This window comes from Nicotiana tomentosiformis, chromosome 5 (assembly GCF_000390325.3).
Source record: "Nicotiana tomentosiformis chromosome 5, ASM39032v3, whole genome shotgun sequence".
NCBI classification, from domain to species: domain Eukaryota; kingdom Viridiplantae; phylum Streptophyta; class Magnoliopsida; order Solanales; family Solanaceae; genus Nicotiana; species Nicotiana tomentosiformis.
In genome coordinates, this window is record NC_090816.1 from 120,395,018 (window position 1) to 120,412,280 (window position 17,263).

Sequence of the window (17,263 nt, forward strand, 5' to 3'; positions counted from 1 at the left end):
CTCCTCAAGGATCAACTCACGAAGCCCATCTACATTAGGCACACAAATACGACCCTGCATCCTCAAAACTCCGTCATCTCCAACAGTAACCTGCTTGGCACCACCGTGCCGCACTGTGTCTCTAAGGACAAGTAAATAAGGATAGTCATCCTGCCGATCTATGATGTGCTCAAACAAAGAAGACCGAGAAACTGTACAAGCTAGGACACGGCTGGGCTCAGAAACATCCAATGTCACGAACTGGTTGGCCAAGGATTGAACATCCAAGGCAAACAGTCTCTCACCAACTGGAATATATGCAAGGCTACCCATACTGACTGACTTTCTACTCAAAGCGTCGGCCACCATATTGGCCTTCCCAGGATGATACAATATGGTGATATCATAGTCTTTCAATAGCTCCAACCACCTTCTTTGTCTCAAATTGAGTTCCTTCGGCTTGAACAAATACTGCAAGCTCCGATGATCGGTGGATACCTCACATGGCACGCCGTAAAGATAGTGCCTCCAAATCCTCAGTGTATGAACAATGGCTGCCAGCTCTAGATCATGAACAGGGTAATTCTTCTCGTGAACCTTCAGCTGTCGCAAAGCATATGCAATAACCTTGCCACCCTGCATCAATACCGCACCCAAACTAATACGAGATGCGTCACAATATACTGTATAAGATCATGAATCTGTGGGTAACACCAATACCGGTGCCATAGTCAAAGCTATCTTGAGCTTCTGAAAGCTCGCTTTACACTCGTCTAACCACCTGAACGGGGCACACTTCTGGGTCAATCTGGTCAACGGGGCTGCTATGGATGAAAATGCCTCCACAAATTGACGGTAATAGCCCGCCAAACCCAGAAAACTACGGATCTATGTAGCTGATATGGGTCTAGGCCAATTTTGAGCTGCCTCAATCTTCTTAGGATCCACCTGAATACCCTCTGTTGATACAACATGACCCAAGAAAGCAACTGAACTCAACCAAAACTCGCATTTTGAGAACTTAGCATATAACTGTTGTCTCTCAAAGTCTGAAGAACGATCCGAAGGTGCTGCTCATGCTCCTCACAACTGTGAGAGTAGATCAAGATATCATCAATAAACACAACCACAAAGGAATCCAAGTAGGGCTTGAACACCTGGTTCATCAAATCTATAAATGCTGCTAGGGCATTTGTCAACCCAAATGACATCACTAGAAACTCGAAATGCCCGTACCGAGTCCGAAAAGCTGTCTTAGGGACATCAGATGTCGTAATCCTCAACTGATGGTAGCCAGATCTCAAATCAATCTTCAAAAACACCTGGGTACCTTGAAGCTGATCAAATAAATCATCAATCCACGGCAATGGATACTTGTTTTTGATAGTGACTTTGTTCAACTGCCGATAATCTATACACATCCTCATTGATCCATCTTTCTTCTTCACAAACAACACATGTGAACCCTAGGGCGAGACACTAGGTCTAATGAAGCCCTTATCAAGCAAATCTTGCAACTACTCCTTCAATTCTTTCAACTCTGGCGGGGCCATGCGGTATGGTAGAATGGAAATAGGCTGAGTGCCTGGATCCAAATCAATGCAAAAATCAATATCCTTTTCGGGTGGCATCCCCGGTAGGTCTGCAGGAAACACCTCTGGAAACTCACGAACAACCGGTACCGAATCCATGGAGGGAACCTCCGCACTAGAATCGCTGACATAAGCCAAATAAGCTAGACACCCCTTCTCGACCATATGCCAGGCCTTCACATAAGAGATAACCCTGCTGGCAGAATGGCCAAGATTCCCTCTCCACTCTAATCGTGGCAACCCCTGCAAGGCTAAGGTCACCGTCTTGGCGTGACAATATAATATAGCATGATAAGGTGACAGCCAATCCATATCCAGTATGACATCAAAATCAACCATGTCGAGAAGTAGAAGATCTACACGAGTCTCCAGACTCCCAATGGTGACCACACGAACGATAAACATGATCTACAACAATAGCATCTCTCACTGGTATGGACACATACACAGGAGCACTCAAAGAATCATGGGGCACAATCAAATAAAAAGCAAAATAGGATGACACATAGGAGTAAGTAGATCCCAGAACAAATAGAACTGAAGCATCTCACTGCAAACTGAAACAAGAACTGTGATAACAGCGTTAGATGACTCAGTCTCAGGCCTAGCTGGGAAAGCATAACATCGGGGCTGGGCCCCACCACCCTGAACTACGTCCCTGGGACGACCTCTAACTAGCTGGTCTCCACCTCTAACGGCCTCACCTCCACCTCTAATAGTCTGGCCGCTACCTCTGGCTGCCTGACCCCTGCCTCTAGTTGGCTGAGCAGGTGGTGTAGCAACTGGTGCCGGAACCATGGCATGAGAACTCTGATGCTGTGAGTTGCCCATTGCTTGAGGGCAAAATCTAGCAATGTGCCTCGGATCACCACAAATATAACATAACCTCGACTTGTTGTGACTGCTGACCATGGAATTGACCTTGTCGACCTGAATAACCACCCTGATAACTCTGGAGTGGAGGTGCACTAATAGGAGCTGGTGGTGCACCATAGGCTAGCTGGTCGGAATAATGCATTTGAGGGCCACGACCACCCGAGGCACCGTGGGATGCCTGGAGCACTGAATGAAATGGCCTGGGAGGATGGACTCTACCAAAAGTACTCCTGCCTCTAGATGAGGCACCACTTAACTCATTAGAATGACGAGGTCTCTTGTCAGACCCCTGACCTCCCTGAGTAAGAACCATTTTGACTCGTCTGGCGATATTAGTAGCCGCCTGAAAAGAAATCCCACTCCTAGTCTCCTTAGCCATCTGCAATCTGATAGGCTGAGCAAGTCCATCAATAAACCTCCTCACCCTCTCTCTCTCTCGGTGGGAAGCAGAAGAATAGCATGATGGGCCAAATCCACAAAACGGGTCTCAAACTGAGTAATAGTCATACTGCCCTGCTGGAGACGCTCAAACTGACGGTGACGCTCCTCTCTCAATGTGATAGGTAGAAACTTCTCTATGAAGAGCTGAGAGAACTGGTCCCAAGTAAGAGCAGGCGACCCAGCTGGTCTGGTCAACAAGTAATCTTTCCACCATTTCTTGGCGGAACCAGTCATCTGAAATGCAGCAAAATCAACCTCATTGGTCTCCACTATACCCATGTTTCGTAGGACCTCGTGACAACTGTCAAGATACTCCTGGGGGTCCTCTAAAGGAGCACCACTGTAGTGAACAAGAAAAAGCTTGGTAAACCTGTCCAATCTCTATAAAGCCTCAGAAGACATAGCTTGCCCATCTCCGACCTGTGCCGCAATAACTGGCTGAACTAATCCGACTGGCTGAGCTGCTGGAGCCTGATACTGGGGAGCTATCTGCTCCGGAGCGAGAGTGGTAGGAGTCTGGGCTCCTCCTCCAGCCTGGGAGACTGCTGGTGCTATGGAAAATGCACCAGTATGGGCCACACTCTCCATAAGGCCCACCAAACGGACCAAAGCGTCCTGAAGTACTGGGGTAGCAATGAACCCCTCCGGAACCTGGGCTGGTCCGGCAGGAACAGTCTGGGCTGGAACCTCCTCGTCAAGCTCTATCTGAGGCTTCACTGCTGGGGCTATTGCTCGGGCTCTAGGCTGAGCCCTGTCCCTTTCTCGACCTCTGGCACGGCCTCGGCCTTAACCTCTGCCCCGCGTAGGAGCTGCCACTGGAGGCTCTGGCTGCTGCTCAGCTGAGGAAGCGGTACGTGTTCTCACCATCTGCGAGAGAATAAGAGTAGAAGAGTTCAATCAGCATTGAGAAAGCAAAATCGCACGACAGAGAATAATAGAAGTGAAACTTGTTCCTAAACTTCATAGCCTCTGGAAGATAAGCACAGACGTCTCCGTACCGATCCTCCAGACTCTACTAAGATTTCTCGTGAATCGTGAGACTTAGGCAACCTAGTGCTCTGATACCAACTGTCACGACCCAAAATTTCCCACCGACGGGACCGTGATGACGCCTAACATTTCACTTGCTAGGCAAACCAACGTTAGGGAATCATTAAACCAATTCCTTATCCCCATTCAGTAATTAACAATAATTAACTAAGACGAAATATAATAAGTGCAGAGTATCATAAAACTGTATTAATTACTACCACCCGAATCTGGAGTTACATTTCACGAGCATTCTAGAATTTACTACAAGTAACAGTCTGAAAGAAATACAACTGTCTAAATGAAAGAAACAGTAGAACATAAAAGATAGACGGGAACTTCAAGGTCTGTGAATACCGACAAATCTACCTTGAGTCTCCGGACAGCGGACCAATAATAAAATCTCGATCAACCCGAGCCGGTATCAAAATCTGCACAGAAAGTGCAGAGTGTAGTATCAGTACAACTGACCCCATGTACTGGTAAGTGTCGAGCCTAACCTCGACAAAGTAGTGACGAGGCTAAGGCAAGGCACCAACAAATCAACCTGTACAATTTAATAGTGTATATACAAATAACATAAATGAAGAACTAAACAGGAATTGTCGGGAGAGGAACTTTCTTGAGGGAATACAAGATAAAGAACTACAACAGAATGATCACTGGAGCAGTTAATATACCATGAATCAAAAGGAATAGTGAATACAGTAAGAAAAAATACACGACATCAACCTTCGTGCTTTTACTCTCAATCTCACCATAAAATTAATAGAAACGACACGACATCACCCTTCGTGCATTAACTCTCATATCATGGCACGGCATCACCCTTCGTGCATTAACACTCACAATATGACACGGCATCACCCTTCATGCATTAACACTCACAATATGGCACGACATCACCCTTCGTGCATTAACACTCACAATATGGCACTGCATCACCCTTCGTGCATTAACACTCCCCTTACCATAATGCAATGCATAAATAATAATAGGGAGATAGAATAACAAGTACAAACCTTACTTCAACATTTGGTTCCATAATATTAGTCTCAACTTTGAAATAAAAACTCAATTATCACCAGAAAATCCGTAAACATAATAAGAACGATAAATTGAATAACACTAGTATAACATATAGCAATTAGGCATAAGAATGAGATAATATAAGAAAAAACAGAGAAATATGGAAACAAAACCTAGGTAAATTGGCGGCGCATAAGTACTCTTCACCTCACATATACGCCGATCACATGAATTTCACTTAGCAAGTAATCTAAGGTTCCTAATTCCCTCAAGTCAGGGTTAGACACAACACTTACCTTGCTCCGAAGGCCACTTAATTCTCAATCATACCTTTTCCTTTGGAATTCACCTCCAAACCACTCGTATCTATTTTAAAATGACTCAATAATATCAAATATTGCTAAAGGAATTAATTATATTACATAAATTAAATTTTTCAAATTTTCCTCAAAAACAAAAGTCAAAAAATCGACCCCGGGCCCGCTTGGTCAATACCCGAGGTTCGGACCAAAATTCATTTACCCATTCACCCCCGAGCCCGCATATATAATTGATTTTGGAATCCGACCTCAAATTGAGGTCTAAATCCCCAAATTTTCGAAATTCCTAGTTTCTACCCTAACTCCTAATTCTACCATAAAAACTCTAGATCTTAGGTTGATAATTCAAGAAATGTAATCGGTAACTGAAAGAAAATGGTTTAGAATCACTTACCAACACTTTGGGGAAGAAAATGACTCTTGAAAATCGCCTCTACCCGTTTGGTTCTTGAAATATGTTGAAGAAATGGCTTAAACCCGTGTTTGATTCTGTTTTATGCACTGGGCGATAGTGTGCATCGCGTTCGCGAGGCCACTGTTGCGTTCGCGAAGGGTACTGGCTGCCAAGCCTTCTCGTTCACGAGACACTGCTCGCGTTCATGATGGTTACTCCCCCCTAGCCTTCGCGTTCGCGATGAAGGAACGACCAACCCTCCCCCAGGTCTCCAAGTGCTTCGCATTCGCGATGAGCCGGTCACGTTCGCGAAGGGTAAATCCCCCATCACTTCGCGTTCGTGAAGAAGAAGTCTCAGCCTCACCAGTTTACTCTTCGCGTTCGCAAGAGGACCTTCGCGAACGAGAAGAAGGATATGCTAGACACCAGAATCTGCAGAAAACCAGATTTTTCCCAAGTCCAAAACATCCCGTGGCATATCAAAAACTCACCCGAGCCCTCGGGGCTCCAAACCAAACATGCACACAAGTCTAAAAATATCATACGGACCTGATCGCGTGATCCAATCGCCAAAATAGCACCTAGAACTCCGAATTTAGCACCAAATCAAATGAAATTCTCAAGAACACTTTAAAATTTCTATTTTCTCAAGTAAAACGTTTGAATCACTTCAAATCAACTTTGTTTCTCACTAAATTTCACAGACAAGTCTTAAATATCATAATGAACCTGTACCGGTCTGCGAAACCAAAATATGGACCCGGTACTAACAATGCCAAATATCAATCAATTCTTAAAAATAAATAATTTTCAGACTTTTAATTTTATCAAAAATTCATAACTTGAGCAAGGGACCTTCGAATTCAATTCCGGGCATACACCCAGGTCTCATAATTCGATACGGACCCACCGGGACCGTCAAAATATAGATTCAGGCCCGTTTACCAAAAATATTGACCAAAGTCAACTAAAATCAACTTTTAAGGCATAAATACTTATTTTCATCAATTTTCAATATAAAAACTTTCCGGAAACCTACTGTCACGACCCAAACTAATGCTGTCGTGATAACGCCTATCGTGGAACTAAGCAAGCCGACTCATTTCCAAAATAAACCGATATTTTTATTTCAAAGATTATTTCAAGGCTATTTAACATAAAAACCTTCGTAAAGGAGTTCAAATCAAAATATAAGTGCGGAAAGAAAAGCCCGACATCGGGGTGCCACTAGTCATGAGCATCTACTACCATTTGTCTAACAAAACTAAGACTAACATAGTCTAGAAAATAGCTAAATAAAATTAAAGGAAGATATAAGAGAGAAGAGCAGGGGTTGCGGTCGCCAAACAGCTACCTTTCTATCCCCGAGAAAATCTGCTACCAGAATAATCAACAATCGCTACCGTGTCCAGCTACACCTGGATCTGCACACAAGGTGCAGGGAGTAACGTGAGTACGCCAACTCAGTAAGTAACAACAATAAATAAAGACTGAGCAGTAGTGACGAGCAATAAAGCATATAACGTTCATATCGTAAAATTTCAGTAAGATACCACATGCTTTTAAAATCAGGATTTGAATCAAAACATCTCGTTTAAACCCAGTTCCAGTAAAAAATCATTTAAAGATATTTTTCAGCAGTTTCCCAACAGATGAAAAATGCACAGGTGAGCAAAAATGATGAAATCATAAACAGCCCTTTGGGCAAACCTCACAATCACTCGTGCCACTCGGGCATACCTCACAATCACTCTTGCCACTCGGTCATACCTCACAATCACTCCTGCCACTCGGACATACCTCACAATCACTCATGCCTCACAGTCACTCAACACTCGGCACTCGACACTCGACACTTGCACTCAGTAGGTACCTGCGCTCACTGGGGGTATGTACAGACTCCGGAGGGGCTCCTTTAGCCCAAGCACTATATCAAGCCAAATCATGGCATAAATCACTCAAGCCCTCGGCCTATATCAAACATGCGGCGGCGTGAAGCCCGATCCCATAAATATCCTCATAAATCAGTCCCTCGGCCTCACTCAGTCATAAACCTCTCAAGCCACTCGGGCTCTCAGTAAAAATAGGGTGCTCAGCCCAAAACAACATTTATATGCATCAAAACAGAGTAATAAAACTGAGTTATGCAGTAGACATGTATAACCATGACTGAGTATAGATTTTCAATCGAAAATAGTGAGAGAATAGTAAGAAAAGGCCCCTAAGGGTCCACACAGCACTGGCACAAGGCCCAAAACATGGCATTCAGCCCAATTTACAGAAACTCTTTCTAAAACATATAAGTATCATATAGTTTCAACAAAATATGCAACTTTACATTTGCTATGGGACGTACCAAGTCACAATCCCCAACAGTGTATGCCCACACGCCCGTCACCTAACATGTGTGTCACCTCAAAATAGTAGAATGATATGAAATCCGGGGTTTCGTACCTTCAGGACTAGATTTACAATCGTTACTTACCTCAAACCGTGTAATTCTTTATTCCGCTATGCCCTTGCCACGAAAATTAACTCTAAAAGCCTTGTATCTAGCCACAATTAATTTGATTCAGTCAATACCAATTATTGTAATTAATTCCATAAGGAAATACTAATTTTTCAATAAAATCCGAAATTAACTCAAAAATCGACTGTGGCGCCCACGCCTCGAAACCCGACAAAAGTTACAAAGTATGAACGCTCATCCAACTACGAGTCCAACCGTATAAATTTTATCAAATTTCGATATCAACTCGACCCTCAAATCTTTAATTAAAGTCTATGAAGATTTCTACCATTTTCAACCCAATCTTTACCCATTTGAACTTAACAATCTTTTAACATCCTTATTGGTATGTATATATAATACTCTTATACCCAAGAATCATACTATTACTCACCCATCTTTACTCCAAACCCAAAATTGAAGAATTAGGGAAAGAAATTCTTACCTCTTTGAAGCCCTAGCAAGATCCTTGTGAAATCTTCAAACCTTGAACAAGAATTGATGGATAAATGACTAAGTCTTCACTTTCTCTCTCTAAATGCTCTCACCTCTCTCTAAAATGTCAGATTTTGGCTAAAAAATGAGCTTCAAGGACTATAAATTGAAGTTGGATCGGGTCAAAATTTAGAAAGAATGGAAGCTCCGACGCAGTTATGCGGTCCGTATACCGGCCACATAATTTGGCCTCCAAAGCTGGGCGTTACTGACCCGGTCTGCGATCATTATGCGGCCCGAATACTTATTCTACGGTCGCATAATGCACCGCAAAACAGGTCTACAGTCCCATAGTATACCGCAGATTTTTCTCAAATCTTGCCCCTCTCCCGATCCACTTTGCGACCATTATGCGGTCCGCATAGTGATTCTACGACCGCATAGTGGTCGGAGAAATGACCCTTTTCCGACAAAATTTTTCTTTACACATCGGTGCATTATTCAATTCAAAAGGTCCGAGCCTTGTACCACCAAACCTTAATCTTTGTACTAATTGATCTACCTCGGCACCATCAAACCTTAATTTCCTTAGCAAAGTTTTCTCCGGGGTGGTTACACATTAGTCAACACCCAGTCAACCTTTTCAACTTAAATTCTAAACCTTGGAACTAAGTACTCCAAATCCTTTCAAAACCTCACCGGACCCAAACCAATTACCCCGGCAAGCCCAATAATAACTATAATTCACAATTTGAGCAGTAAATGGGAGAACGAGATTGCAATAGTCAAAACGACCGGCCGGGTCGTTATACATGCCCGGACTGCGCACGCAAATCGAGGAGGATAAAAATGAGATTTTTAAGGCTTAAGAGCGCATATTCGAGTTCTTAAACATAAGATGACCTTTTGGGCCATCACACTTTTCGACCACAAAATTTCAAATAATTTTCTAACTTTAAAGAGACAATAAAATTCACTACTTCATTAGAATATTATTTAGTAATTTCTTTCTTGATATCTTTTGATAATACATGGATACTTTTATTTTAATGTATGTAAAATATTTCACTTCCTTTAATAGTTAATCTTACGTGTGTTTTCTCTTAATACTTTTTACAGACGTGATTTGCATAACATAACTATATTAATAATTTTGCAGGTTCGGATGATGATGTCCAATCAGTTTGAATTCACGTAATATATATAATTGTTGTATTATTTATATTTCTCTTAATAATTAAATTTGGTATTTCTTCGGATAAATAATTGACTAAACCACCACGTGTCATTATTAACGTGCAACGCACGTTCATAGAAACTAGTATTATTATAAAAGTATAAGTAAAATGTTGGTTTACAAAATTAATATTTTAATCTTAAGCATAATAACTCACAATAAAAGGACATAACTGAAAGTTTAGACATTAGTCTTGTAATCCTATTAGTTTTAGGACACAATACTACACGTTAGGAATCCTACATGATTACCTTTAGGAATCCTATTTGTATAATTATTTTCGGGTATAGATATATAATACTACATGTTAGCATATAAACCTAATACCTTTAGGAACACGTTAGATTTCCTATTAGTATAATTACTTTCGGGATATGGACATATTTTTAGCCATGTAATCCTATTACTTTTAGGATATACTTCTTAAAAAATTTATATTACTAATTTAATTTGAAAACGTATTATATTGTTCAAATCCATTTAGAAACAGGAGAGCCTATATCTATACAAATGTTAAAACGCTAGAACGACCAAAATATACTCAAAATATTGATTGACTTTTATGTCCTTTGAAAACTAAAGTACAAATAAGTTTATACCGGATAAATTTATAATTACTTTAAATTTTAATAGTATGATTGCACTAGAACTCTGTGTTTTGCAAAAACTACGATTTCGAATATTAACGTCCAGCCAACTTAAAAACTATTTTTGGGACTTTGAAACCAAATAGATCTCTTCATTAATTTTATTACCGTAACAACTGCATACGCTACAAAATACTCAATAAATGATTGAATTATCTAAAAATAAGATAATTCAACAGTGAATGTGCTCTTAGATTTACTACTCTCTTACGCTACTATTACCCTACTGTGTGAAATTTTATATATATATATATATATATATACGCGTGTTTACTAAGTTATGTAATATATGGTTTAGCAAAATAATTTTTTGGTAAAAGAATAAAAAAAATATCAATATCAAATTACAATTAAAAGATGTGTTCCTAAGCAAACAATAAGATCATATTCCCTGGAACAATTAATCTAAAAAGGAAACCAATAGAAAATGTACATTAACGATGGACTTGAACAAATAGTATTAGGGAGAAATTAAGCTACAAAAGAAACCATCAGAAAATATACACTAACTCTGGATTTGAAAACAACAAATTAAGTCTCATTAGTTTCGCAAGTCATGACTTGTAATGCAATAGTATTATCAAATGTAAAGTTTTGGTATGTGCAGGGAAACATATACGTTATCAATTTCGGTGTTTTATGAATGGTGTGGTTGATTGGTTTATTATTTTTTATTGTATAAAGAACCCGCAAGGATTTCTCCTTCTCAATTATCATGATCTCGCACCGTTAACCCGCCATACTTCTCAAAGTCTTTTGTTAAGCTTTTCATGAACATTCAGAATCACCAGCCACAGTCACACACTCGACCTCTTACCGGGTAGCAAGTAATATTCCTCGCAGAAGCTTCATTAACATCACGTCACCGCTAACTGCTCATAAGAGATAACCCACATGTGGAATTCCTTACCGATATCTTCCAACGATGCTGCACTAGGTGCAACAACTACGTAATCAGTAAATTCTCCTGAGCTCATACTCGCCCACCATTTGTATAAGTCTGCACTTTCCCTATTGATATCAACTAAAAGTTCAACAATACCTTCCGAACTCAAGTCATATTGCGCCTGAAAAGATAATCAGATCTTCACCTCCCTCTTCATTTCAAACAAACTCCTTTTTGCCATATTCAATCTTTCTTCGTACAGTAACAATCACTCCAAATAAAGCTCGTAGGGCAAATCACATTCTATCACGATTCCAAACCGTTTTACACTTTCTCAAGGCGCGCGACTACCCTACCACATAATCTATATGCTAATCTGCCTCTCTTACTTCGGTTAAACCATCTCCTTTAAGCAACTTCTCAACCTCTACTTCTCCTACTTGACCTGCTACTACTTCAACTACCGCGAAACACTTCCCGTCATGTCTTCTCTCATAATTTGCTGCCAAACTATTGCATCAAATGAAAATGCATCTCTGTAGCATATGAACCAATAAATTATTACCGACCCTAAGCCTCTTCGAAGATCATCTTTCTCGAGCCATCAATATTAGAAATACCCATTCGATTCTGAACCGCTGCACACAGCTATCTCTGGCAACCGACCCCATGCACCATTTCATAACACCCTGCCTCGAAGGCAAAATCCAAGAAGACCGTAACACCGGCGGACCATAATACGTTCAAACAAGGACGGCGACACAACATCACAATGAAAATTCGAGCATGCTCGCAAATACCAAGTCTTGTTACTTTAACAACCAAACTTGTACATCTATAGTCCGACTGCCTTTCCTCCGCTGGAATTAATTGTTGAACCCCTTAATCATGTATGGAGAAATCCTCTCTTCAAGCCATTCACCGCCTCAACACATAGCGAGCACCTTACTATTACACCAATATTGTGCGATAACATCGCATAGCCATCATAGCAACCCGTGCACAGTCTCGAAATCATTAAAAAAATACAGATATTGAGATGGAATAAAAGAACATTCAAATCGTCTTAACACATCCCGCAGTTACATCATACTCATCACAAAGCTATTCCACCGCTCATCGAGCTACTAATTCCACTCGTAGGGACATTACCGGACATATGAGTCCAAATGTACAAGTTACAACTGAAGCTACCAAGCCTAAGCTGCGGTCTAAACCTGGCCTCAAGTCCTCCAGACTGGCCCATCACCAAAACACAAAATACACATCTTGAACCTCGTTCATAGAATCACAAGCCGGCGATGCACAGATGATACCGAGCGCTCATATGCGCATACGAAATACGTGGAAGAAATTCAAAGAGTTATGTTTCAAGCTGAATCAATTCCGCATGATAGAATACAAGAAAGTAAAATTTTCCTAAGGATTCGACAGCCTCTCGAAGATAAGTACAGACGTCTCCGTACCGATCCGCAAGACTCTACTAAACCTGTTCATGACTCGTGAGACCTATGTTACCTAGATCTTTGATACCAACTTGTCACGACCCAAAATCTCACTTATCGTGATGGTGCCTATCTCAATACTAGGCAAGCCGACAATCTCAATAAACTCCCATATCTTTTATGTTTTTTTAAAAAATATAATGATTAAATTCAGCGGAAGAAAACTCACAAATACATATATAAACTCTCCCAAAACCCGGTGTCACTGAGTACATGAGCATCTAATATGAATACAAGTCCGAAAAATACGGTCCATAATAGTATGAGACCAAATACAATAAATAAGGAGATAGGGAAGGAGAGACAAGGTCTGCAAAACATGACAGCTACCTCAAAATCTCCGAAAAATCAACAGTGCAAAAGAATCAACACCCGCTATATTCGGGAACATCTGGATATGCACACGAAGTGCAGGGTGTAGTATGAGTACAACCAACTCAGCAAGTAGCAATAATAATTAAAGAACTGAAGACAGTGACGAGCTACACAGTTATAGTTCACTTTGAGTAATTTCAGCAAAGAATAGACATGCTTTCAAATCCAGCAGTTTAAGTCCAATCAGTTTTATACGGTTCAAGTTCATGTAATCCGGATATAAAATCTTTCAGAGAATTTCACAACAATGATAGATAGCAACCAAGTGCAACAACAAATGAAAAGCAAGTACAACCTCTCAGGACAACAATCACTCACTGGGCTCCCAGCCCTCAGCACTCACAATCAATAGGTACCCGCGCTCACTGGGGATGTACAGACTGCAGATGGGCTCCTACAGCCCAAGCGCTATAATCAGCATGGGCAACTCACGTGCTGCACGGATAACTCACGTGTTATAATATCCATACTTCACTAACAGGCTCTCGGCCTCACTCAGTCATCAACCTCTCTAGTCTCTCGGGCTCTCGGAAATCACAAAGATCAGCCCAAACAAAGATAACATAGTGTATCAACAAAAATCAAGAAAGACTGAGGTATAATACGTAAGTAAAAATTATAACTGAGTACAAAACAACAATTAGCAAATAATTTAATAAGTACGCGACCTCTGCGGGTCCCAATAATACTATCACATAGCCTCAGCATGATTTATAGTTAAATTTCTCTAACACATAGAGAGTATATAGCTAACAACAAGTTATTCATATATCATAATCATAAATAAGGGGTCTCAGCCTCCTTTCATATTCTCACGGCACCTCGTGCCCATATCTCTATCACAACCGTACGGACAACTCTCGTGCCAGATATATATCAATGCATAAAATATGCACGATCAATTTATTTTCAATAAAGTAAGGTTACAATTATTATTATTTTTTGTAAATCAAGTAAGAATTCAACAAAGAAATGAGTTTATTTTTGAAATAGTTTGAGTGAAGAAAAATATCATTTCAATTAAAATAAAGTATCGGATAAGCTACTGATTTGGATGTAAAACTTATTAAATTAAAATATAATAGTAATTTCTTTTATTTAAAACAACTCAATCATTAAGAACAAGTACAAACCCGACATATAAATCCTCAGTCTCGTACGAAAAATCTAAAGCCAACACAATACAACAAGAAATGCAAAACACTTAATATTAAGTCAAATAATACATCATGAAGAACACAAGAATTTACATATTTACGGAACATCAAAATAACCAAAGTCAAGTGCATCCATAGAGAAATATCAACAAAAGGGCACTCCCAGGGTACCGAATTGTAGTCCCAACACAAATATCAACAACAACAAGGCCCCCGGGCCATCACAAGTCATCACAAATCAATCCCCGACATGGACCACTTTGTCTCGCCACGTGCGCAATAATAAAATAAATGGCCGCCTTGTCTCGCCGCACGTGCATAATAATATTCCCACCCTGTCTCGCCACCTGCGCAAACCCACATATATAGCCCGCCTTGTCACGCCGCATGTGCATATATCAATAGTAACAATAGCACGACAGAAACCTCGTGCAAACACCCAAACAAACCTCCCAACAATATCACGTGTCAATATTGCACCTCAAGTGCTCAAATATTACAACTTGCCACAGAAATCAACAATACATTATTTTCCACAATAAGGAGACCATGGCTCAACCATAATGTGCACAAAATCTTAACAAAATATCCGAGAGTGAACAACTACACAGAATAATATTTCACAATTTAACACTTTGCCTCAATATAATTTACGCTCTTTATAACTCAATACCAATTTCAACAACATGAACTGGAAAGTAATTCATTAAGGAACAACGCCTTCTTAAATCCAAATTTTTGGCAAATGGATTAGTGCCTCCTTTTAAACTTATTTAATAATTATTTGCAGATAAGTAATTCATAATGAAATTATTTTCAAAAAATGTCAACCCGACTAACCACGGTATTTCACATAAAAATCAAAGTGAAAATCACACCAAATTATCATATAAAAACAATCCCGGCAAACAAGGAATGAAGAATGACAAATAAAGGATTTACTATGTTCCAATAATTTTTCAATTTAATATATAAGGGTATCTACGAATTTCAACCAATGTAATTTGCACATATAAACTAAATACATACTCGTGACCTCGCGTACATGGTTTCAATTACACAATTTCCACATAAGACTCAATGCCTAAGGGATATTTCTCCCACTCAAGGTTAGACAAGATACTACCTTTTTGAAGTTAGGCTGATATCCCAAAATAGCCTTCTTTCTTGAGTTGACCTCCGGACAGCTCAAATCTATCCAAATTTATTGTATAACTTCATTAAAATTCATCGAAAACAATTCCGGATAATAAAACGTCAACTTAAAATTTTACATTAAAAAGTCAACCAAAGTCAACGCGGGGCTTGCCTCTCGGAACCTGACAGAAATTTTATAAAATCCAAACACCCATTTCGATATGAGTTCAACCATACCAATTTTATCAAATTCCGATAACGAATCTACCTCCAAATCTAAAATTTTCATTTTTGAAAGATTTTACAAAAATTCAAATTTCTTCCATTAAAACTCGAATTAAACAATAAATATAACCATGGATTTATGAAATATAATCACTTTCGAATGTAGAACACCTATCGCAGTCGAAGCCATGAAGAAATCCTCAAAATCGCCCAAGAACCGTGCTCCAAAACATAATGAAGGAAATGACCATTTTGGTCCTAAAGGTTATGCCCAATAAAAACACTAATTGTAACGACTTGACCGGTCGTTTTGAGCTCTAGCGTGTCGTTCAGTGGTTTGAGGCTATGAGCAGCTTCACTTCAAGTATTATGACTTGTACGTGTGGTCGGAATTGAATTTCAGAAAATTCGGAGTTAATTTGGAAAGAAAATTCTCATTTCGGAAGCTTTAAGTTGGAGAAATTGACTAAGGTGTAAATTTTGAGTAAACGACCTCGGAATTGGGATTTGAAGGTCCCAATAGGATCTTATAATGATTTTGGACTTGGGCGTATGTCTGGATCGGGTTTTGGATGACCCGGGAGCATTTCAGCGCATATTGTAGAGGTTGGCATTTTGGAATGATTTCATAAATTTGGGTTGAAGTGTATTTCAATGTTATCGATATCCGTTTGAGATTTCAAGTCTAAGAATAGCTCTATATGATGATTCTGGTAATGGGAGCGCGTCCGGATGTGGATTTGGAGGTCCGTAGTTCATTTTGGGGTCATTTGGCGAAAGTTAGAAATTTGAAGAGTTTGACCGGGAGTGAACTTTTTGATATCGGAGTCGGATTCTAATTCCGAAAGTTGGAGTAGGTCCGTAATATCAATTATGACTTGTGTGCAAAATCTGAGATCAATCGGACGTGATTTGATAGGTCTCGACATCGATTGTAGAAGTTTGAAGCTTCAAAGTTCATTAAGTTTGAATTATTGGTGATTAGTAGTTTTGATGTTGTTTGGCATGATTTGAGGGCTCGACTAAGTTCGTAATGTGTTTTGGGATGAGTTGGTATATTTGGTTGAGGTCCAGAGGGCCTCGGGTGGATTCCGGATGGTTAACGGATCGAATTTAGACTTGGAAGATGTGATGAGGCTGCTATCTTCTGGTGTAACCTCACCTGCGAGGTTATGGCTGCAGGTGCGGAGCCGCAGAAGTGACCATGAGAGTCATAGGAGCGGTTCTGTCTGGGGAAGGTTGGGACAGCAAATGCGGTCGAGTTCCGCAGAAGCGGGACCGCACCTGCGCACGTGGAGCCGAAGAAGCGAAGGCGCAAAAGCGCAGATGCGGAGTTGAGGGGCCTGAAGGAGGACCACAGAAGCGGTATTTTGGCCGCACCTCCGGGACAGCAGAAGCGGTCAAGTGACCGCAGGTGCAAGAGGTCGTTGGGAAGTGTGTTTCTTTAAGAATGGGGATTTGGCCCATTTTCTTCCATTCTCTCTTGGTTG